Consider the following 24,678-nt stretch of genomic DNA (forward strand, 5'->3'; position numbering starts at 1 on the left):
TACCTCCAAGCATAGCACACTGCTCGCTCCTTTGCTACGGGTAAGCTATGGTTGCTTATTATTTGAGCTTTCCTAACGGCTGCACTCTGTCCTCTTATTTGATGACCTAATTGCTCTTCTATCATAGAGGGAACCACAATTGCTGCTGTCACTTAGCCTTTCCATCTGATAGTGTGATCCCTGCTCTGGATGCCTGTTAATTTCTTTTAAATCAAAGAATATTTTCTACATTTTACAAGGTAACTGTTCCCCTCATTCCCCATTCACCTTAATGTCCCGGGCTATTTCACACCCCCCTTTTTCACCCTCACTCACCCTTTCCATCCCCCCCTTTTATCCTCACTATTGCATCACTGCTCCACGTTCCAGCACCCCCTCTTTCCCTCATTTTTCCACCTTCCTCCCCCGTTCCTCTCCTCCTCCTCCTTCTTTTTTCTTTCCCTTTTTTTCTCACCCCTCCCCTGCCACATGGTCCCCCCTTTCTTCCCTCCCCCCCCTCTTTTTTCCTCACTCCCCTTTCCCTGTCACCATCACTCTGATCGTTCACCACACTCCCCTTCCCCCCTTTCTTTCTTTCCCTTCTCTTCCTCTTCCCTTCCCCCCCTTTTCCTTCAACACACTTTCTGTCCTTTCTTCTTTCTTCTCTTTCTTCCCCCCTTCATTTCCACACTTATTAATTTTTCCTTTCTCCCCCCCCTTCTTTCCCCCTGCTCTGTTTCTCCTTTTTTCCCCTCCCCTTTCCTCTTCCCATTCTTTCCTCTGTTTCCCCTCCCCCTATTCCCCTTCCTTGTTAAAGCGGTAGTTCACCCTCCTTTCCATCATTAGACCATTAAATTCGGCATCGTAGCGCGAGCTACGGTATGCCGGTCTTAAATTTTTAATCCCCGTACTCACTGTTCTATCGCTCATTGAAGAATCCGACTCCCGCGGGGAATGGGCGTGCCTATGGAGAGGGAGGATGATTGACGGCCGGCTCTGGCACGTCACGCTCCCCGAAGACAGCCGGAGTAGGTCTCGGCTATTCACGGCGCCTGCGCACAGGCTATGCGCAGGCGCCGTGAATAGCCAAGCCTATTTCGGCTATTTCCGGAGAAGCGTGACGTGCCAGGGCCGGCCGTCAATCACCTTCTCTCACCATAGGAACGCCCATTCCCCGGATTCTTCAATGAGCGATAGAACAGTGAGTACGGGCATAAAAAATGTAAGACCGGCATACCGTAGCTCGCGCTACGATGCCGAATTTAATGGTCTAATAAAAAAAAACTTTTTTTTTTTTTTAACAGGGTGAACCCCCGCTTTAATCACCTTTATTTCACCCATTTCAACCTGTCTTATCCTTCACCCACATTTGCACTTTTCCCTTCCTTCCCCTTCCCCCCTCCCCCCCCCCTTTTCCCGTTCCCCGTCTTATGGAGATATAGGGTTTTCCGATCCCTTAGGGATATACCATCTTACTCTCCTACCTACAGCATCCTCGAGCTCGCACTATACTTTCGGTCCCCTGAGGTCAACACCATTCTATTTCCTTACCCCCAGCATTTTAGAGCTTGCAACATAAAATACCCCATTAGTACGCTCCTGATATGTATATACATACATTTCAGAATGATAATTTCATTATTCTGCTTGCAGGCCTTTCTCCATTCTCTTTTTTTTTTTTAATCCAACAAAAGTTTTATTTAGTTTGCAGAGGTACAAGGCATACAGTATCCCCTTGACATATCGGGGACATAAACAAAAATAGAAATAATGATCCAAGCCATAATAACATTTACAGATATATCAACCCCATTCTGGAGGTAAACCCCCCCCCCACCATCACTCCGGACTGCACTCTTGTGTCATCCACTCCCATTCCATGTCTCACCCAACATTAATACCCAGCAACCTATCCATCACCAAGTCCACCGGGGCTAGGCCCGGTACATCCAGCCACTTTGCCCATAACTTCTCAAACTTGTGGGCATTACCCCTGTGTTGATATACCAGTTTCTCCATCCTCATCGTTGTCCCAATATTGGCGATCCACTCAGCATGGGTCGGGGGAGCATCAGTTCTCCAATGAACCATGATAAGTTCCCTCGCCTGGAACAGCACCCTGTGAATCGCTTCCCTGTCCGCCTCTTCCCATTCGTACTCCTCCAGAGCCCCCAAGAGACATGCCCTCGGGTCCTGTGGAAGAGTCACGCCAAATGCCAAGTTAACGGTACTCACTACTCCTGCCCAATAAGTGTGGAGTTTGGGGCATCTCCATAGCATATGAATCAAATCTCCGTGGTCTCTCTTACAACGTGTACAGGTAGGGTCAAGTTGCGGATTCATCTTACGAAGTCTGTGTGGGGTGTAATAGGTACGTAACAGGATATACAACTGGGTGAGCCTTTGTGATACATTCAAGGAGCACCTGCCCACCGCCTGAAAAATCTCCTCCCACTGTTCCCCATCCAACTCTCCCGCATCTGCTTCCCACATCTCTCTTATCCTCAGGGGATGCTGCTTCATCACATATTGCAACAGAATGGCATAGCACTGGGAGATAAAGCCTTTCGACGTCTCAGCATCCCCCAAAAGATCAAAAGCCGGAGTAGGAGACAGGCACCACTCGGAAGAGCGACCCTGCGCCACCACTGCATGCCTCAACTGTAGATAGGAGAAGTACATTGACTGCGGCAAGCCAAACTTCTCTCGCAGCGCAGGGAATGTATGTAGCACTCCATTACGGAATATGTGTGTAAGGTGTGTAACCCCATATTGTTTCCATCTGGTCCCCGATTGCAACTTGGCCAGTTCAGTGTAGGTGTTATTTTGCCATATTGGACTGTATTTCGTGTAACCTTCTGCATTCTGAACATATTTGACCTTGTTCCATACCTTCTGGGTTAGACTAAAAGTGGGGTACTTCTTATGTGGTTTAGCAAAGGCCTGTGCTTCCAGCGCCTCAGGGATCGGACTTCCGCCCACGGTGTGCTCCAGGAGTTTCTGAGCAGAGGATCGCACCGCCGGCCGAAACATGCCGACCAGCTGCTGCATCTGGGCCGCCAAATAGTATAGCCAGGGGTTTGGCAATGCCAACCCCCCGCTATCCTTAGGTCTCTGTAAGTGCTCTAATTTGATCCTAGGAGCCCCGTCCTTCCAAATGAGGCTGCGAAAGATACTATTAACCGTGTGGAAAATTTTTAAGGGGATGACCATGGGGGTGTTATGGAGGAAGTACAACAACTGTGGCATAAGTATCATCTTGATTAAATTCACCCGGCCTGCAACCGATAGCAGCAGGGCCTTCCAAGTTTTAATTTTGTCCCTAAACCGTAGTAACAAGGGGGATATATTGAGATGAATGAAGTCCCGTGGCTGAGCCGTGATCTGTACCCCTAGGTACTTAAAGGAGGAAGTAATGGGAATAGCTTTCTCCATTCTCTTGCTCATTTTCTTCCCCCCCCCCTCGGTTTTTTGGTCTCTCCATCGCTGGCCCCACCCCTTGGGGGTGACCCCCTGTCGTGTTGAGCAGACCCCCCCGGCGTGGGCGCTTGCTTGTGACACCGGAGATTTGGACCATCCCTGGATGAGCTGTCGGACGTCGCCGTCCAGCCTTGAGCATCACATTGAGACATTCCTTACATCTTCATTAAGGTAAACAATAAACTTTATTATCTTTTCCTTTTGTTTACATATATATTACTCTGCCCTTTTATTTATTTCAACCACTGCTCCCCTACTTCAAGGTTGTCCTAGACGGATGTAATAGCGGATGTAATTTTTAAAGGTGTATCTTTTACTATTAAAATTAATGTTATGAGATGTTTAATTGTTCCCTTTCAGTCGCAAAAATCCTCGAAGAAGACCTGCAAGGTCGAAACGTTAGGATCAGTCTATACTGCAATGCAAATTGTTGGCCGTATAAATGCATATTTGTGTACTGTAACATACATCTTATGTAAATTTTGTCTGTGTGCCTTGCTACAACTCATGTTCTATTTTGCAACACACCCTTGCCCCATTATTGACTTATCAATTTTATAACATGTGAATAAATACTTTATTTTTACTACATGGTATTATATTTTTTCTATCTGAGCTGCCTAAAAACCCCACCTGGGAAAACTTCTCTATCATTCATACCGGGGTGAGCAGCCAACTTCTCTCCACCACCAGTGTTTTGTCCCTTCTATAGTGTTTTGTTTTTAAAATGAATCTGATTGGTTCTGAGGAGTTTTAGACACACAGCTTGGACCACAGTGAAAAGCTGCCATGAGATTTTTCATAAGGAGCCAGACAAGCAGGAAGTGTGGAGATCACAGCAGAATTACAGCAACTTCAAAGCAAAAACGAACAATGAGGACATGAAACCAGTACTGCAGTAAGGTAAAGGAAGCTATTTAGCAAAAAAAAAAAAAAATCCTTTAGTGATCCTTTAATATAAAATAATATGAAAATTATTAATTAATGAAAATTATAAAATGAATTGACATAAAAATAAATTCCCAGTAATGCATTAGATGCTTGGAGAATAATAATATATGTGAGTAATAGCAGTGTACTGCCAAGATAAAAAAAATAATCATGAATGGTGTGACAATTAAATTGCATTGTGAAGAGTCATGTGATGAATTATAGGTTACAAGTGTAGAGCAAGGGTAAGAATTGATTAATTAGACCAAATCGTGTGTGTATATATTGTGACACAAATAATGTGTACTGTGAAAGGAAAGGGTTAAGATATGTGCTAGAATATTTAAGTGAAAAAAGGGGGATTAAAGTGAGAATAAATGTAGATGTTAAAATAATGGTAATATAGTGAATTAGAATACATAAACATAGTGATGCTGATCTAATAATATTGGTATTTAGTATTATTTTGAAAGGATTAAGTATCAAAAAGTAGTTACCTTAGCACTGAAGGAATTGTAAAATATCCGCAGTTTTAGTAAGGCAGATAGTAAGAACCAGGTTTTAAAGAACAAAAAGACAAGGTTCAATGTTCAAATAAAAAATGTGCGTGCAGAGGCAGAGGCACTATCTTATCTTCTTACTTCTTCTGGGGTGTTGGTTCGTGTGTCACCATGGACATATATATTTACTACTCAGAATACATGGACTATTGACATTGTATTTAATCTGACAAGGGTCCATTTGCTTTTTTGTTTTATGTTTGCATTAATTGCATCATAGGTTATGATAAAGGGCCAGATTCACAGAGCAGATACGACGGCGTATCTCCTGATACGCCGTCGTATCTGTTGTTCTAACTATGCGACTGATTCATAGAATCAGTTACGCATAGATAGCCATAAGATCCGACAGGTGTAATTGTTTTACACTGTCGGATCTTAAGATGCAATACCGCGGCCGCCGCTGGGGGGAGTTCGCGTCGTAAACCAGCGTCGGGTATGCAAATTAGGAGTTACGGCGATCCACGCCGGTTTTTCGCGTTCGCTACGTCGCCGCTAGTCTAGTTTCCCGTCGCAAAGTTAGTCGTTTTTTTTGGTCCCCTAACTTTAGTCAGCAAACGTATTGCTGTCTAAAGTATGGCCGTCGTTCCCGCGTCGAAATTTAAAAATAAACGTCGTTTGCGTAAGCCGTCCGGGAATACAGAATTACGCTACGCGCGTCGCCGTTCGGAAAAATGACGTCACGGCGCGCAAAGCACGACGGGAGTTCAGAAACGGAGCATGCGCGGTAGGTCCGGCGCAGGAGCGCGCCTAATTTAAATGGCACACGCCCATTTGAATTGGCCCGCCTTGCGCCGGAGGCCGCCGGCGTAGGTTTTCATCTCAAGTGCTTGGTGAATCAGGCACTTGCGATGAAAAATTGCGGCGGCGCTCTTCTACGTGAATCTGGCCCAAAGAGCCTAATAATAAGGGTATTTCCCCCAGGGGAAAGCTGTATCAATCATTCAATAGTATTCTTATATATAAATATTGTAGCAACCTAGTGAAGTGGAGTGCTTACCCTGTGGAACCTGTCAGCTCACTCTGAGATGCCGAGGGTCATCTGAGAGACTATCTCAGCTCAGCGATATATATGTGATCCTTAATTGAATTAATTGGCCGCAAGATCGCATCCCCCCCACACCTCCTACCTTACCAGAGCCAGATGATTCCTCCCGCAGAGAGCGGGTTGCCTGGGTGAATACCTCGGCATCTGTGAAGTGGGAACTCGGCAGCTGTCGTTACTTCCGCCATAATCATGTGACGTCCTGACGTCAGCGCGCACGCACGGCATAGCTGCGCATGCGCCCCCGACGTCATAGGCATCCAGAAGCAATCACAGATACCGCCAGCAAAAGGGAGCGGCTTAACCTATGGGCGAGGCCTCGCCACATAGTGGAGCCTAGCGGAAACGCAGAGCCATGCGCTTCTCTCCCTTTGCTGCGAAGCCACCTGTAATATGCAGAGCAGGGGGCGCTGACTGCATAAGCGTGAACATATGGCACCCAACCCGGGAAAGCGGAGCACAACTCTAAGTGGAAAGGAAAAAGAATATACATAAGAAAAATAAGATTAATGAGCAATTATATCATTAGCATAATACATTTCTGTTACTATAATATCCATACTTGTTGCATATCCACTCTATTATAATACATTCTCCGTATTTTCTCTATTTTATTATAATTTATTAGCAGTGGCGGCTGGTGCTCCAAATTTTTGGGGGGGCGCAAACAAAAAAAACAAAAAACAAAAAAAACAATTGCAGCCTCACTGTGCCCATCATACACAGCTACTGTGCCCATCAATTTCAGCCACTGTGCCCATCAAAGGCAGCCACTGTGCCCATCATACACAGCTACTGTGCCCATCAATTGCAGTCACTGTGCCATGCCATCAATTGTCGCCACTGTGCCATCAATTGTCGCCACTGTGCCATGCCATCAAACGCAGCCACTGTGCCAATCAACTGTCACCACTGTGCCATGCCATTATACGCAGCCACTGTGCTGTCAATTGTCACCACTGTGCCAATCAATTGTCACCACTGTGCCCATCAATTGTTGTCACAACTGTGCCATGCCAAACGCGGCCACTGTGCCATGCCATCAAACGTTACCACTGTGCCCATCAATTGTTGTCACCACTGTGCCATGCCAAACAAAGCCACTGTGCCATGCCATCAAACGTTACCACTGTGCCCATCAATTGTTGTCACCACTGTGCCCATCAATTGTTGTCACCACTGTGCCCATCAATTGTTCGACACTTCTTTTACTTTATACATGCTCTCTGCCTTTATTTAATCATCAGCAGTGGAAAAAAAATCAGAAATGTTGGAGCCTTCGATTTAAAGAAGTGTGGGTGAAATGTGTTTGCTGCCATTGCTGAACTTCTTCTCGGAAATGCCAGTTTATCAGTTACGATGGTGACATCAAAGCCTTCAATGTAATTATACACTATGCATTGCCTAATACTGAGACCTTCTGACTCTCTGCAGGATATATTTTTTTCAAAAAGGTGCCAGTTTTCCATCGCTGATTGTTTGCTATTGGCAGCATCAATGTAGAGATGTTTTCTAAATTGTTTGATGTTGTCACCACTGTGCCCATCAATTGTACTCGCCACTGTGCCCATCAATTGTACTCGCCACTGTGCCCTGTTAAATGCTGCCACTGTGTGCCCTGTAAAATGCCCCCTCCCCATTTCAGCCCGGCACTTACCTTTTTGGGGTTAGCCATCCTTCTTCCACCGTCCCTCGATGTCTTCTCCCGCCCTCGATGACGCTTCAGCCAATCAGGTTACCAGAACCGGTGAACCTGATTGGCTGAGACGCCTGTCAGTCTTATACAAGAAGCGCATCCCTAGTGCGTTCCTTGTATAAGCTTCCGGGACCCGAGGGCTGTACTCGGAAAAGCCTATCAGAGCCGTTGGCTTTGATAGGCACTTCCGTACAGCCAACCAGCTGCCGTTATTCAGATGGCCGGACATGAGCGCCGACCATCTGAATAGAACAGCGGCAGCGGCGATAATAACATAGATTCGTGCAATGCATGAATCTATGTTATTAGACTCAGTGGCGGTGAGAGACAGAGGCGGCGGCGCTCCAGCGCCCTCTATGGACGAACCGCCACTGTTTATTAGTATTTATCTAAAAAGACATCAGAGATGCAAATCACTAATATAAGAGTCAGCTGTACTGTTATAACCATAAAGTAAAACACATGAGATAAAAAAAATCTCAATTGAAGTAGTGGGTGGTGAGAGAACACACATATTAAGGAAAACGGTTAGATTACACTTTCTAATGCGATAAAGTATGCTGTCTATTGGGTTTTACCCGAGACGAACCCCTTCAACAAGAGGGCAAAAGAAAGAGATTCATTTAGTCCTGGAAAAATTGTTGCGTGCAATTTAAAAATCCATTTCTGCTCCTGTTGGAGCAGAATTTTGTTCCAGTCACCGCCTCGATCGGGAATATGAATACGATAGAGTGCGGCGAATGAGACCTTTGGTACTCTATAGTTATGTTTGATCACCACATGTCTTCCAATCGGAAGATACCGACTACCACAGTATGTGTGTTTGGACACCCTTCGCCAAAATTCCTGCTTGGTTTTGTCTATATAAAAGGCACCACACTCGCATTCCATCAAATAGACAACGCCATGCATTTGACAATTGGTGAAATGCAAGGGTTTAAACATTTCTCCATCGGGGAGTTGAAAGATTTTGTCCTTTTGCATGAGTGGGCAATGTGAACAATGTCCACATGGGAAGGTGCCAAAAGCTGGGCAGTGTGTATCCCTTTTCTGAGTGTTTTTGTATTCGCTCTGAACCAAACGATCTTTGATCGAGGTTGCACGTTTGTAGGTGGTTGAGCCTAGGTTCACACTGCTGCGAATTCAAAATCGCGTTAAAATGCGCGATTTTACCGCGATTTTGCCGCGATTTTGGCCGCAATTTAATGTAAATCGCGGCCCGAAATCGCAAAAAGTAATACAAGGACTACTTTTTGAAATTGCAGATGCGGCGTCGCACTGATTAGGACAGTGCCATTGCCGACAATTGCTGGCAAATGCCGCCGATTTGAGATGCGATTTGACATGTCAAATCGCATCTCAAATCGTTCCAAATCGTACCCAGTGTGAACCAGGGCTGAAGGACAGAGTTTTACTTAGCTTATGGATCAGGGAAGAGATCTGCGTCTCAACCTGATCAGCTTGTTCAAAATGAGTTTCATATCCCTTGCATTAAATTGGCCCATTCTTCTCCCTGATACATACTCATGATGATGACAATCACAAATTACAAGGCAAATGAGAAAAGAGTAGACTCAAAATAGGTGCAGTGTAACTCATATCTTATCTCTGCTATGTCTATAGGGGAAGGGGTGTTTAACCGCCCAAATATTTATAGAAAAGGAAAAAGACACGTCTGCAAAGAGACTATGCTGCTCACCCCGAAAGTGAATAATAATTGAATTTCCCCCAGTGGGATTTTTCGGCAGCTCAATTAATGAACTGGAGGGACAATGTGTAAAAAAGGGAATTTTATTATAAAAACAAGTAGGAAAGATTCAATGAGTTAAGATATGAATTGCAATATTACAAAATCTTAAAATTTCCATACATAAAGGTGGCAAAACACAACAAAAAAAAAATTGTCATACAGCTTAGCATATATTAATATAAGCATGTAGCAATTCCTAACGTGTTTCAACCCTTAAACGGGTCTTCTTCAGAGGCATTGTTGTAACGAATTGATATGTATGGATATAAGGCAATCTAAATCGAACTCTTACATCAGAGAGAAGGAGCCCCAAGAGATCCCAGGTAGGTATTCCTAGAGCATATCAACGCCAACCACTATGAAATTAAATTCACGGTAAACGTACAACCTGATGTGACCCAGTTCTTAGACCTGGAAATATTCAAGGTCGAAGGTGAACTGCACACGAAAACACACTTTAAAGAAACCGACCGTAACGGTTATATACCATTCGGAAGCTGCCACCATCCGCAGTGGAAGCGGGCTATACCCACAGGCCAGTTCATCAGAATAAAACGAAATTGTAACTCTATGGCCGACTATCAGACACAGACAAACATCTTAATTGATAGGTTTGCTAATAAAGGTTATGATAGAGGAAGGTTGGAGCAAACTAGATTGGAGGTTGGATCTCTGAACCGGGATGATATGCTAAAAAAGAGAGTAATTGCACCCCCTAAAAAGAATGATGTCACCTTCATAACGGGTTTCAATGCAGACTACAGAGTGTTTGAAGACATCATTAGAAAACACTGGCCCATTATTTTGGGAGACCCACAACTCAGCACAATTTTACCAGCTAGACCAAAATTTGTGTACAGAAGAGCAAAGAGAATACGAGATTCCTTGGTTAAAAATGTACCGGACCCACCCAAAAAGATGATATCCTTCCTTGACCAGAAGGGTTTTTATAGGTGCGGAAGATGCAAACCTTGTCGCACCACAAAAGGATCAAGAAAGGTTGACCAGTTTCAATCTCACGCCAATAATGAACAATTTAAAGTGGGTAAACTGATCACGTACAGCAGCACACACGTAACGTACGTAATAGAGTGCGAGTGTGGGCTGCAATACGTGGGCAGAACCACAAGGAAACTCTCGGTGCGAATGGGAGAACACATTAGAAATATCAAAAAAGGGTATATACATCATAGTGTGTCATTACACTTCAGAAATAAACATAACAGAGACCCCCAGTAAAATGAAGTTTTATGCCATAGATAAAATTGAACAGAATTGGAGGAACATAAATTTAAGAAGGAAAGTATCGAGGAACGAAACTGAGTGGATTTTTAGATTAGACACATTAACCACTTCCATACAGGGCTTTCATACACACATCCATACCAGGCCTATTCTGGCACTTCTCTCCTACATGTACAAATCATAATTTTTTTGCTAGAAAATTACGCAGAACCCCCAAACATTATATATGTTTTTTTAGCAGACACCCTATGGAATAAAACGACGGTCATTGAAACGTTTTATCTTGCACGCTATTTGCGCAATAATTTTTCAAACGCCTTTTTTTTGGAAAAAAATTGTTTCATGAATTAAAAAAATAACAAAACAGTAAAGTTAGCCCAATTTTTTTGTAAAATATGAAATATGATGTTACACCGAGTAAATAGATACCTAACATGTCACGCTTTAAAATGGCGCACACTCATGGAATTGCGCCAAACTTCGGTACTTAAAAATCTCCATAGGCAACGCTTTGAAATTTTTTACAGGTTACCAGTTTAGATTTACAGAGGAGATCTAGTGCTAGAATTGTTGCTGGCACTCTAACGCACGCGGCGGTGGTTTAAACGGCGTTTACATATGTCGGCGGGACTTGCGTGTGCGTTCGCTTCTGCGCGCAAGCTACTGGGGACAGGGGCGTTAAAAAAATATTTTTTATTTCTTTTTTTTTTTTTACATATTTATTTCTTTTTTTACACTTTTTTTTTTAATTTTTTTTATTATCACTTTTATTCCTATTACAAGGAATGTAAACATCCCTTGTAATAGGAATGTGTGTGACAGGTACTCTTTATGGAGAGATGCAGGGTCAATAAAACCCCACATCTCTCCTCCAGGCTGGAAAGCATGAAATCGGTGAAAAAAAATTCACCGATCTCATGCTTGCTGTTGCTTAGCAGCCGCAATTGCGGCTTTGTTTACTTACGGGGACCCGGGCGTGACGTCATCACATCGCGCCCGGGTCCTCCGACGGTCATAGAGATGACTGGTGACCATCTGGTCACCAGTCATCTCTATGCTTCCTGCCGACACCGGACGATTCGTTCTCCGGGCCCCCGATGGCACGGGAGAGCCCGGAGAAGCACCGGATGTCGGCGGGAGGGGGGGGATGTCCCCTCCCGCCGCCTGTAAGAACGATCTAGCGGTGGAATCGCCGCTATGATCGTTCTTACGTTGTGCAGAATCGCCGACACAAGAGAAGGATATCTGAATGATGCCTCTAGCTGCAGGCATCATTCAGATATCCACCCGCAAAGCCCAGGACGTCACATGACGTCCTCCTGGATCGAGGAGGGGTTCCTGCCGCCGTCATTTCACAATGACGCGGTAGGGAAGTGGTTAAAGCCTAAGGGAATGAATGTGGAATTAGATATAAATAGTTTTTTGGAAGATTTTTGATGTTTTAAGTATTCCGCACTTCATTCCCCCTAAGCATTCCATTAATAAGTTGATAACATCAATATTTCTAGTATGTATGCAATTAGAGCAGTTCCCCTTTAAGAAACAGCATTTAAGAAACAGCACTAGATCACTTGATGATGGATCACCTACCATCAAGTATCAGAAACCAACGAGTATGTGTATTAATTATATAGGGTTAAAATATCAGTAATGATATACACTGAGAAGGGTTTATATAGAAAAGTTAAAATATAGCAGCAGAAAAATGAAAACTGTATTTGTTTCCTGCTTTTTATGGCCTCATGGTGTTTGATTAATTTTTAGTAAATAAAACTTTTAGTAAACATAGTTTTTGACCACTTACAGTAATATAGGTGATAAAATGTTGTTTTTTGTAAAGTGTCCCTGGCAGCGTCAACCAGAGACGGTGACTGCTACACAGGGACTATTGCCAGTAGCTAAAATAACCAATATTACATCCTGTGTGGGGAATTAGCCATTACCTAAAATAGGCATAGACTAACACAGGATGCCAGTAACCAAAATGGCGGAACGGACACTTCCGGTAACGGAGGCAAGGTGGCCGCACAAGCACTTCCGGTTGCGGCGATAATACAGGGAATAACACACAGGGCGACAAGCGCCCGCACACGGGGGTGGGGGGAGGTGCACAAACGAACGGAGGTAGCAGCGCACATAGCGCCCCACACATACAGCCACCCTGGCTGCTGGGCATATTTATATTTATATTTTTATTGCTGACACCCAGTAACAACAGCCAGGACTGGCAAATAGCCAGGTATCCAGTAACCAAAATGGTGGAACAGGAACTTCCGGCACCATCAGCTAAGATGGCGGCCGGAAGACTTCCTGTTTCCTGTGAATGGCCAGGACTGGCAAACAGCCAGGTATCCAGGAACCAAAATGGTGGAACAGGAACTTCCTGCACCACCAGCTAAGATGGTGGCCGGAAGACTTCCTGTTTCCTGTGACTACCTTGCAGCATTTCAGGGAATCCACAGGGGTAAAAATACAGCCTAAACAGTAGTGTCCACAGCTCTCCTGACGACGCAACTAGCGAAACGCGTAGAGGCTGTTTGGACACACACATTGAGGGTGCAGCACACCAGCGCGCACGGACCCCTTGTAGCAATACATGCAGAGCACAGCGGGGCAAGCACACCTCTTAGGACGCCACTTAAATGCTGGTCAGCGGCTTTTAACGGTTGACACTGCCAAAGACACTCAGTGCCGGTCAGAGGCACTTTATATTGTAAGTGTTATATTTTTTTACCTTTTTTAAATAAATACATATTTTAATATACTACACCATGATGAGCCCCTTGTTTTTGAGGAATTGATGACACCTTGTAAAAGGGAAAAGGAGGCAACACCCACTGACCGACAAAGAAAAGACACCACTTTGGAGCCTAATAATATCTGGGGTCTGGTGAGTGTTGATTTTAACCATTGGTGATGGTGGCACATCTTTGTCGGGTGGAAGAGATAGCGGCACTTTCCTGTACACAGCATTAATAACATTGATACACCAAAAAGGAAAACTCTGCGCTCCTGAAAGTTCACCAATTATAAATCCACTTAATGTTTGTGAAGAAAAAAACATACATTAACACTTTAATTTTCGGAAGATCCAGTCCTTTATATGGTTAAAAAAGGGAAAGTTTCCACAATGTGCACAATATGATAAAAAAAGTCAGGAGAAGGACATTCGATCGATGTTTACATCTGGCTGGGTAATGTACTGTGCTCACCATTTGCACTAATGATGTCTTGCTAGACAGCCCACAAACTAAAACCGCAAGCTTTAACCATTTGAAGTCTGAAGAGGGTGCTGGTCTGATGCAGACATTTGGAAAGTTTTTTTTATACTTTTTTTATCATATTGTGCACATTGTGGAAACTTTCCCTTTTTTAACCATATAAAGGACTGGATCTTCCGAAAATTAAAGTGTTAATGTATGTTTTTTTCTTCACAAACATTAAGTGGATTTATAATTGGTGAACTTTCAGGAGCGCAGAGTTTTCCTTTTTGGTGTATTTGTGTATTTGTGGTACTTCAGGGTATCCGGATCTCTGCAGCACGGACTGTTCTCAGCCCATACGAGGGTTTCAAGTATTTCATGGGATATTAGTTATTTCCCATTGAGCGCCAGTGATTTTTTTGTATCATTAATAACATTGAACCTTGTGTTTGCTGGAACCTATTGTATAAGAGCAAGATTGCCTGTCATTTGGACTATTTTTAAGTGCAGCCAGCACATTGCACATTTGTATGGTTGTTTGATAATTATTTCACTTTTATTGATATTTATTTTATTTTGTTCCAATATCGGTTATTGGACAACTCACGGTGCAGTTGGCGTACTGCATATTGGGTTTTTACACACACATATATATATAAAATATTTTTTTTGTAATATCTTTCGTATTGTTTTCACTATTTGGTTGGTCAGTAGCAGCAACAGCCATTTTTCTCATAGAAGCACTGTGGCATATGGATTGTATGCTGACACACTGATCTAGATATATGATTTAAGTTTGAAATCACTGTGTCACATTTGTATGACTCATATATTTCTTATATTTTTTATTGTTTGTATTCAGGTTATTCACACTTAAGATTGGGTACATTGTGGCCCTGATATTTCACTTATGTCCATATTCACAGAGATTAAATACCTCTGGATAATTAGATCAGCGCAGTAACATTTTTCTTCTTAGAGGTATTCCGACCACTCCACGCTCCAAAACAGGGAGCACCCCCCTACAAAAAGCAGAGCACTCACATGTGACTTGCAGGGAATCACCAGGCAAAAGTCGAATCCCTGAAAAATGGCAGGCAGGGGGGAGGGCCAAGTATCTGCGGCAAAACATTATAATTACATATTTGCATTTATATTTATGCAAATAAATATATTCCCAGTAATGTATTAAATGCTTGGATAATAATAATATATGTGAGTAATAGCAGTGTACTGCTAAGATGAAGAAAATAATCATGAATGGTGTGACAATTAAATTGCATTGTGAAGAGTCATGTGATGAATTATAGGTTACAAGTGTAGAGCAAGGTTAAGAATTGATTGATAAGACCAAATCGCTGAGCTGAGGTAATCTCTCAGATGACCTTGGCATCTGAGGCCCCGTACACACGACAGAGGAACTTGACGTGCTTGGCACGTCGAGTTCCTCGTCTCGTTTTGGGATGAAGCCGCCGAGGAGCTCGGCGGGCCGCCTTCTCCTATAGAACAACGCGGCCAACGAGAAAATAGAGAACATGTTCTCTATTTTCTCGTCGAGCTCCTCGGCGGCTCCATCGAGCCAAAACTGTACAGACGACAGAGATTCTCGGCAGAATCCGGGTTTTGACCGAGTTTCTCGGCGAATTCTGCCGAGAATCTCTGTCGTGTGTACGAGGCCTAAGAGTGAGCTGACAGGTTCCACAGGGTAAGCACACCTCTTCACTAGGCTGCTACAATAGTTATATATAAGAATACTATTGAATGATTGATATAGCTTTCCCCTGGGGAAATTCTCTCATTATTAGGCTCTTGGGGCCATATTCTCATAGAAGTTACGATGGAGTATCTCAGGATACTCCATCGTATCTCCCTTTTTTGGCCCGTGTATCTATGCGACTGATTCTTAGAATCATTTTCGCATAGATACACTTAAGATCCGCCATCTGTAAGTCACTTACACTGGCGGATCTTAAATGTAATGACGCCGGCCGCCGCTAGATGGCATTTACTTGAAGGACTCATTTGCGTATGCAAATGATCCTTCTACGTTCGCGTCGCGTAACCGTCGCTAACGTCGTTCTTGAATACGACTTTACGTCAATGACGCACACGTCGGCGTCATTGACGTTTTCCGCTGAGAACTGGAGCATGCGCACTGGGCTTTTTGAAGCCCGGCGAATGCGCAGTTCATTAGAATCGGGGGCGCGCTTAATTTGAATACAAGCCGCCCCCTTGGAGATCCGCCAGGCTACGCCGGGGCATTTACACTCCGCCATCCCAACTTATGGAGCAAGTGTTTGGGGAATACAACACTTGCTCCTGTAAGTTGGGACAGCGGAGTGTAAGTGCCTTAAGCGCAGCTCACGGATTTTTACAGAGAATATGGGCCTTTATCATTACCTATGATGCAATTAATGCAAATATAAAACAAAAAAGCAAATTGACCCTTCTCATTTAAAAACAATGTCAATAGTCCATGTATTGTGAGTAGTAAATATATATATATGTCCACGGTGACACACGAACAAACACCCCAGAAGAAGTAAGAAGATAAGATAGTGCCTCTGCCTCTGCACGCACATTCCGCTTACCAGCTGTAAATTATCCCCATGTAAAAATAAAGGCTTGCATAGTGTAAATCCTTATATTTTATTAGATATTAAAATGAAATTGCACTTACAATCAAGCAGAGTAAAATCGGCATTAGAATAAATTGAGCCAGTAAGTGATGCAGAGTGGAGGGAGGAGTCTGAAGATGGCGCGGTCAGAGTGAGGAGTAGCTAGACACGGGCGTCCGCTCTCCAGCCCTGCTCTGAAGACATGTTAAGCTCCGAGATGTACGGGAGCCGGTTCCCTCGCTCCCTCCACTAGGGCATCCCCCTTTCCCCCGTCCCCCCTTCCGGAATCAAGCCCGTGTTCTAATCGGGCTTGCGTCGGCCTTTGGCAGGTTTCACCTTGTTAGGTGGTCGCGTGGGCTGTGCGGCTTCCCTGGCTACTCTGGCTGGATGCGCTGTAGCGGTGGGCGGTCGGGAGAGGACGGCACGCTGGGACGGCGAAGGGGGAGGGAGCGGCAGAGGTGAGTGGGGGCCGGAGCCCCCCCTGTTGTGTCAGACTGCACGGCGGCTTCCCTTCCCTCCGGAGCGTGCGGGCGGCTGAGCTGTGGAGGTGTGCCGCGTCGCTCCAGGAGAGAAGGCTGAGGGAGGGGGTGTCACAGCGCCAGGCAGCCCTGCAGCCCAAGAGAAGTACTACAGGACTGAGCTGAAGGATGACATCAATACTACTACATCCAGAAAAAGGTGAAACCCATTGCAGCAAATATTTTCTTTTTCTTTGACAGAAAAGCTGCCAGACTGGTGAGTACATTGTATGGCTGTACACCTGTGGATCTCTGAACGAAAACTAATTTATACAACTACAAAAGCACAAAAGCACCATACCGCAAAAGCGGAGGAGGGATGATAGCCCTCACATTTTATACTCTTCACAGTGATTTGTCAAAAGAGGAGTGTGAAACGTGCATTATGCAGCACTATCCAGCCTGATAGCCTATTAGAGAAGATTGCAAACTCCAGCAACAGGAGGGTAAGACTAGAAACACATCACTGCAGTTCCTGTTTCTCCCCTCGTTTTTTTTTTTTTTTTTTTTTCTTTTTTCGAAAAATGCAGGAGTGGTTAGTACACTGCATTTTCCAAAAATGACAGCGATTTATTAAAATCTACACTATTTAACTGTCCACAGTATACATACTGCTACAGTCAGACCGGTAACGCCAGGCAACAGTGGACATTTATGCACAAAGGTTATAAGCAACCTACCAGCTGAACTGTATACTTGAATTTCACGTGTGGAGTGATTAAGATATTTTAAGAACATACTTTGAAATTTGCTAGCAGGAGTAAAACTACATAGTACATAGAGACACCTCCTGTAAGCAGTCAGATACGTAATATATACCGAACTCTTCTCATATTACACTTCAGTATCTACAGCATACAGACGAGTGGGTAGAGAACGTGACTAAAAATTGGCGGGTATAACAGTAAAAGTACAGCACATGCACAGCACATAGTATAATTAATCATACTATAGAGCCCTGAAAACCTGCAAAAAGAGGTCTCTGAGATAGACGGGCACTGGAGACTGACAGAAGAGGGGGGTCAGCATTTGTGTTGGGTTCCCCGAATATCTTCAACCCAAAGCCAAAGCCAAAAAGTAGAAATACTATAGCAACTTTAAACTGCGAGATAAGAAACACCAAATGGTATTGTCTTGTGCAGCACCCTCCTCTCATAAGTGCAAAACGGTCCTCCTATAAAATTCTCTGTAAAGTGTCGCAGTTTCAACTCAGGTCCAGTAAGAAGCACGGACAAACAGCTGGGACTATTGTAGGACCGTGAGGGGTGAAGGATGACCACAAGGGGAAAAGGAGTAAAAGGTGGGGCAATCCCAAAGGTCCCCCGCTTAAGTCAAAGCCCAGGCCCGATGTGCAAATTTGTGACCCATGGGACAAATGGAGATAACCAGCATATAGAAAAACCATCAACTACCAGAGGAGGCCAGGCAGAAAGGGAAAAGAAAAAAGAGAAGAAAAAAGAGGCTGTTATTATCTTGGCGGACTCAGAAACACTCTCAGAGTCATTATCAGAGAATAGAACAGATCAAGATAGAGAAACAGACAAAGAAATAGATCTAGAACAGAGAAATAAGGAAGAAACGCAGGATATGACACTTTTGCCAACAAAAAGGGAGATGGAAGGAATGTTCGCTGCTTTAGAAAGATCACTCAAAACGCAAATGGAAAAAATGGAGAAAAACATGGGGCATATATTGGAAAGAGTGGAAGAAGTGGAGAAAAAAGTTGACCACAATGTAATCTCATTTAAAAAACTAGAAGATGAAATAAAAGCATTAAAAATAAACCAACGAGAACAGGCGTATAAACTAGAAGATCAAGAGAACAGAGATAGAAGAAAGAATATAAGAATACGCGGGGTTCCAGAAACGACACAAGCCGAGGACCTCCCAGAAATAATAAGAAAAATCTGCAATCCAATATTAGAGAGAGAAACAACTTCCCCGCTCAGAATAGAACGAGCACACAGAATAAGACGTCCTAGGGAGAGAGCACAGGATTACCCAAGGGACATTATTGTGCGTTTTGATAGCTGGGAAGAGAAAAACCAGCTATGGAGAAAACTGAGAGGGAAGTCGCCGTTAGAATACGATCAACATAACATTCAAATTTATCAAGATCTGTCACAAGAGACGTTAAAACGAAGAAGTTTAAAACCATTGCTAGGTGTTCTGCAGGAGCATGATATTCAGTATAATTGGGGATTTCCAGCGTGCCTAATAGGCAGGAAAAATGGTGTTTCGGCAAGACTGAGGTTTTTGGAGGAAATACCAGAATTTTGTCATAGTTTTGGCATCCCAATACCAAAAAATTATTAGTGTTGATCGGCCGGGGAGGGGGGGGAACAGTGGGGGGGATGTGGGTGGGGGGGAAATGGGGAGGGTCAACATAGTAAGCTATCGGAGTGGGACCAGGGAGAAGGGAGACCCAGAGAGTGCTTCTTCACCAGTTCCCTAGTATAGGGGGACAGGAGACCGGGCTAAAATAGAACTCCACCTCAGCCTGAGGAGCAAAAGAGCGCCAGGAGCGCCAAATAGAAAAAGCTCTAAAAATGACCAGAAGGTCAGGGATCGAATGGGGGGGGGGGAGGGGAGGAGAAAGCCCCAAAAGAAGAACAAGGGGGCAAGGTACAAATGGATGGGAGGGGGGGGGAGGGAGAAGGGAGGGGGGGGAGGAGTTTGGGTGGGAAGGGAGAGGGGAAGATTAGAGAGGGGGGGCAAGGGATTTAGATCTGTGTGTCATGCAGTAGGAAAGAACATATATACCCAAGACAGAGGGAAAAAAAAAATATGACAAACATAAATTTCTTAACATACAATGTAAGAGGTCTCAGTTGCCCCGAAAAAAGACATATGGTACTAAGAGAAGTTGAAAGGTACTCCGCTGAAATAGTTTTCCTGCAAGAGACACACATAACGCTGGACTCTAATGTCAGACTGTATTCTCGGGCAGTTCCTAGTTGGTACTACGGGGACTCCCCAAAGAAGAGAGCAAAAGGGGTCGCCATAGGAATAGGGAAGAATATCTCCTTTACAGTGGAAGACAGGAAAGTAGACCCGGAAGGTCGTTATTTGTTCCTAAAAGGAGTACTCCAAGGGAAAAAATACACGTTAGCAAATATTTACTGCCCAAACAGCCAACCGCATAAATATCTGAGGGGGATTTTGAATGCCTTAATGGACTTTAAATTAGGACATGTAATACTAGCAGGAGATTTCAATCTCTCAATGGACTATCAACTGGATAGTACATCCGGGGCTCAGAGGCGAAATATTAAACAGCTTAGAATATTAAGAAAAAAAATGCATAGCTACTGTTTAATAGATCCCTGGAGGATTACATATCCAAATAAAAGAGACTACACTTACTATTCCTCCGTGCACGGAACATACTCAAGACTGGACTATATATTGGTAGACCATGAGTTATTGGAAGAGGTAGTTAAAACTTCGATAGGGGTATCTACAATCTCAGATCACGCTCCTGTAATAACGGAAATTAGATTCAAAGAAATAGAGCAAAGAAAAGGGTCATGGAACCTGAATGAAGAACTTATAGAGGATATAGAGGTAAACAACATAGTGAGAACGGAATTGGATCAATATTTCACCCTTAATAACACACCTGAAGTAAGGGTAGCTACCGTTTGGGAGGCCCATAAGGCATACATCAGAGGGAAATTAATCTCAATAGGAGCAGGGAAAAAAAAGATAAGGAAATTAAACATGAAAAAACTAACAACTGAGCTATTTGAACTGGAGCAAATGCATAAAGAACGAGGAGAAAATGAAATATATCATGAAATTATTGTAAAGAGGACCCAGCTTAGAGATCTGATGAAGGTTGAAACAAGAGACATATTCAAAAATGTTAGAAAGGAGAGGTATAAATGGGGGAACAAACCAGGGAAACATTTAGCCAAAATATCCAGGGAAAAAAAAAAAAAAAAACTACATTGAAAAAATAAAGAATCAAGACGGCCTTATGAAATATAAGACGTCTGAAATAGCGGAATCCTTTCGGACTTTTTATAGCTCACTATATTCAATAAGAACCAAGGAAACACAAGAACAAGAAAAGATGAGAAAAAGGAAAATCAGGGAATACTTAGAAGAAGCGAAATTACCTAAAATTTCTCAAAATGACATTGAATCCCTAGAGGCCCCAATAACTCAAGAAGAGGTACATAGAGCCTTCAGGGAAACCCCGTGCGGGAAAAGTCCAGGCCCCGATGGCTTGCCGATCAAATATTATAAAACATTTAGCGAACTCCTGGTCCCAGAGATGTGTAACTATTTTAACAAAATAGGAGAGGAAGAAGAAATAAGAAAAGAATCTCTTTTGGCAAATATCTCTATTATCCCTAAAACGGGAAAAGATGGAACGTTGTGTTCCTCCTATCGTCCAATAGCACTGTTAAACGCAGACCTGAAAGTATACGCGAAAATATTAGCAACCAGGATAAAAGGTTTAATGCCGCAATTAATAAACTCAGATCAGGCGGGCTTTGTAGCAGGCAGAGAAGGAAGAGACAATAGTATAAGGACCCTGTTACTGTTACAACAAGATCCAAAAAAGAAACCCCCAGTCGTACTCATGTCCTTAGATGCCGAAAAAGCATTTGACAGAGTCGACTGGGGGTTTATGATGGAAACTTTACAAAAAATAGGCATGGGCCTAAGGTTCATGAAATGGGTAAAGAACCTGTACAGCTACCCGACGGCAAGGGTGAAGGTCAATGGGAGTATGTCATCTGTGTTCAATATGGAAAACGGAACCAGACAGGGGTGCCCGCTCTCACCTCTCCTATATGTAATAGCCTTGGAACCGTTGTTAGCAAAAATCCGGGAAAACCCGGGGATAGGAGGGGTGAGAGTGGGAGATGAAGAACACAAGGTGGCGGCGTATGCGGATGACATACTCCTATATCTGACCAAACCTAGAGTATCTCTCCCTAATGTTATAAAGGAAATAAAAAGATATGGAGAACTTTCAAATTTTAAAATAAACCCGATAAAAACGGTAATCTTGAATCTGGGGATAGAAAAAAAAGAAGCAGAAGAACTACAGAAAGAGTATCCATTTACATGGGAAAAAGAAGCTATAACGTACTTGGGTATAAAAATTACATCTAAAGTTGAAAAACTCTACTCGGCCAACTTTGTCCCCTTAATCAATGACATTAACCAAGACCTGAAAAACCTAGCAAAAAAACATCTCTCCTGGATAGGCAAGATTAATGCGTTTAAAATGATGATTTTACCAAAGATAACATACAAACTTCAAATGCTCCCAATAAAAATACCGCAAAGCTTCTTTAAAGTAATTAAAACAGTAATTTTGAAATATATATGGGCAGGTAAAAAGGCTAGATTAAGCTATTCATTGTTGAGCATGAAAAAAAAAGGAGGGGGGTTGGGGCTCCCCGATATAAAAAGATATTATTTTGCTGTAAACTTAGCCAGGCTGGTAGAATGGACAAACGCACATACACAAAAAAAATGGGTACGTATGGAAGAAATATTAAGTGGGACACTATTAAAAAGAAACGTATGGATACCACCGAAAATGAGGGAAATGAGCACGAACACACACAACATAACAAGGAACGTATTTAGGATATGGGACACAATATTTAGACGGGAAAAATGGGAGTATAACTCCCCATTAATCCCATTAGCAGGCACAATTTTTTTTCCACCAGGTAACGGAACACGTTTTGGAAAACACTTAGGGGAGAAAAAATTAAAAGATATTGTTACACGGGGAAAAATTAAACTTAGACAAGAGATAAAAATAGGGGAAGGGGAACAAAGCATGAGTGAATGGGAGTATATGCAGTTAAAACATTTCGTGAGCACACTACCACAACCAATTAGGGAAGATAAGACACTATATCCAATAGAAAAAATATGCAGCATGGACAAGCCCCTGATACACGGTATATCAAAGGTATACGGGATACTAACAGAACTCGAGACCCAGGAAGCATTGCCCTTTTTGGGAAAATGGGAGAGCGACATTGGTAAAAAAATTGATAAAACCCAAATGATAGGCGCAGTATATAACCATGCTGCGGACATTACCACCATAGAAGCAAACTATAAATGCATGGTGCGATGGCACATGACCCCATCAAGAATGAATAAGATCCACCCTAGAAATTCAGAGCTATGTTGGAGAAACTGTAAACAAAAAGGAACAACGCTACATATATGGTGGGACTGCCCGAGAATGCAGGAATTTTGGAAAGAAATCTTGAAATATATCGCAGAAATAACAGGAGAGACGATTCTATGTAGCCCGCTGACCTGTTTGTTTCACGGAACTGAAAAAACAAAAAAACAATATGGAACAACTCTGGTCCCAGTGTTGTTAAACGCAGCTAAGGCGCTGATCCCCAAAAATTGGTTACACCCAAAGAGGCCATCAATTAAAGAGTGGATAGAAAGGGTGGAATATATAGAAGAGATGGAGTATCTTGCCTGCAGAGAGTTAGGAGAAGAGGACAAAAACAGGATGGTTTGGGAAAAGTGGAAAGTGTTCAAATCCACAGAAAAGTTCGTCCAGGGAACGATAGAAGCAGAAAGCTGAAAAACCATAAAGAAGATTGCATGACACACAGATCCGGGGGGGGGGGGGGGGGAAGGAAAAGGGGGGAGGAAAAGGGAGGGGGAAAAAAAAAAAAAAAAAAAAAAAGGGGGGGGAATAATTATGATATGTTAATGTAGTTAGATTCGTCAAGCGGGAAAATACTAACCTAACAGTTTAAAAATGTTAAACCCGTAATGTCAAAAAAAAAAAAAAAAAAAAAAAAAAAAAAAAAAAAAACCCACGAATGATGCGAAGCCGCAAGAGAGACGCTAAGGGCGGGCGAACCGTGAGCTAGCCTCTCGGCTATATGTGAGCAGAGTCTGACGTGAAAAGAAAAAAAAAAAAAAAAAAAAAAAAAAGAAGAAATTGAGCCGTCTGGCTCTCGATAGCAGCCTTTAGGGAGGAGTGACATGCTGATGTCATAGCGTACACGCAGGTCCCGGAGTGACGGCTGCTATCAATCTATTATTAGCGCAACTTAATTTTTTAAATTTGCAAATACATGCATAAGCTGCAGAACCGCTCCAAGGCACCCCAATATTTCTGCAGTCCAAACTCATGTAAATTTATGAGAGCTTCCGTAGTAGAAGCACATGCATTCTAATGGAGAGATAGAGGGCAGGTGAGCCTGGAGGTAGCCCAGTCCTTATTAAAGCTGAGGTCCGCCTGGCCCTTTAAAAATTAAAAGTCAGCAGATACACATACTGTAGCTGCTGACTTTTAACATTAGGACACTTACCTGTCCTGGAGTCCAGCGATGTTGGAACTGCAGCCGATGTTTACACCGGCTGCCGTGCTGGCAGTGTAGCCTTACAGCTTTACGGGCAGGTCCCTACTGCGCGAAGGGCACTGCGCCCTCTCACTGGCCTTGCAGGAGAGGAGGGAGGAGGAGGGGGGCCGAGCTGCTGACATAATTTGCTACGACCCGGTCTATCTTGAAGTGGGGACAAAGTACCTGTAAAAAACAGGTATCCGCTCCCCCCCTCAAAAGGTGACAAATGTGGCACCAGAGGGGGTAAGGAATCAGAAAAGCGGAAGTTCTACTTTTGGGTGGAACTCCGC

General features: G+C 43.4%; 1 protein-coding gene and 1 long non-coding RNA gene across 3 annotated transcripts in view; one reads left to right on the forward strand and one right to left on the reverse strand.

Annotated features, from left to right (window-relative positions):
* Positions 1–24,678, reverse strand: part of LOC120933302 (beta-1,3-galactosyltransferase 2-like) — a 104,441-nt gene that overhangs the window by 50,580 nt on the left and 29,183 nt on the right. The window contains exon 1 of one of the 2 annotated variants that reach the window (XM_040346442.1): positions 4,887–4,961. The exons of the other annotated variant lie outside the window; for it this stretch is intronic. The gene's annotated coding sequence lies outside the window, so the exon portion shown is untranslated. Of the gene's footprint in view, positions 1–4,886; positions 4,962–24,678 lie in introns of those variants that run through there. 2 annotated transcript variants of the gene reach the window in all.
* Positions 3,411–4,048, forward strand: LOC120933306. Its single transcript, XR_005748076.1, has 2 exons — positions 3,411–3,630; positions 3,820–4,048. It is a non-coding gene; the product is annotated as an uncharacterized LOC120933306 (long non-coding RNA).

This window comes from Rana temporaria, chromosome 3 (genome assembly GCF_905171775.1).
Source record: "Rana temporaria chromosome 3, aRanTem1.1, whole genome shotgun sequence".
NCBI classification, from domain to species: domain Eukaryota; kingdom Metazoa; phylum Chordata; class Amphibia; order Anura; family Ranidae; genus Rana; species Rana temporaria.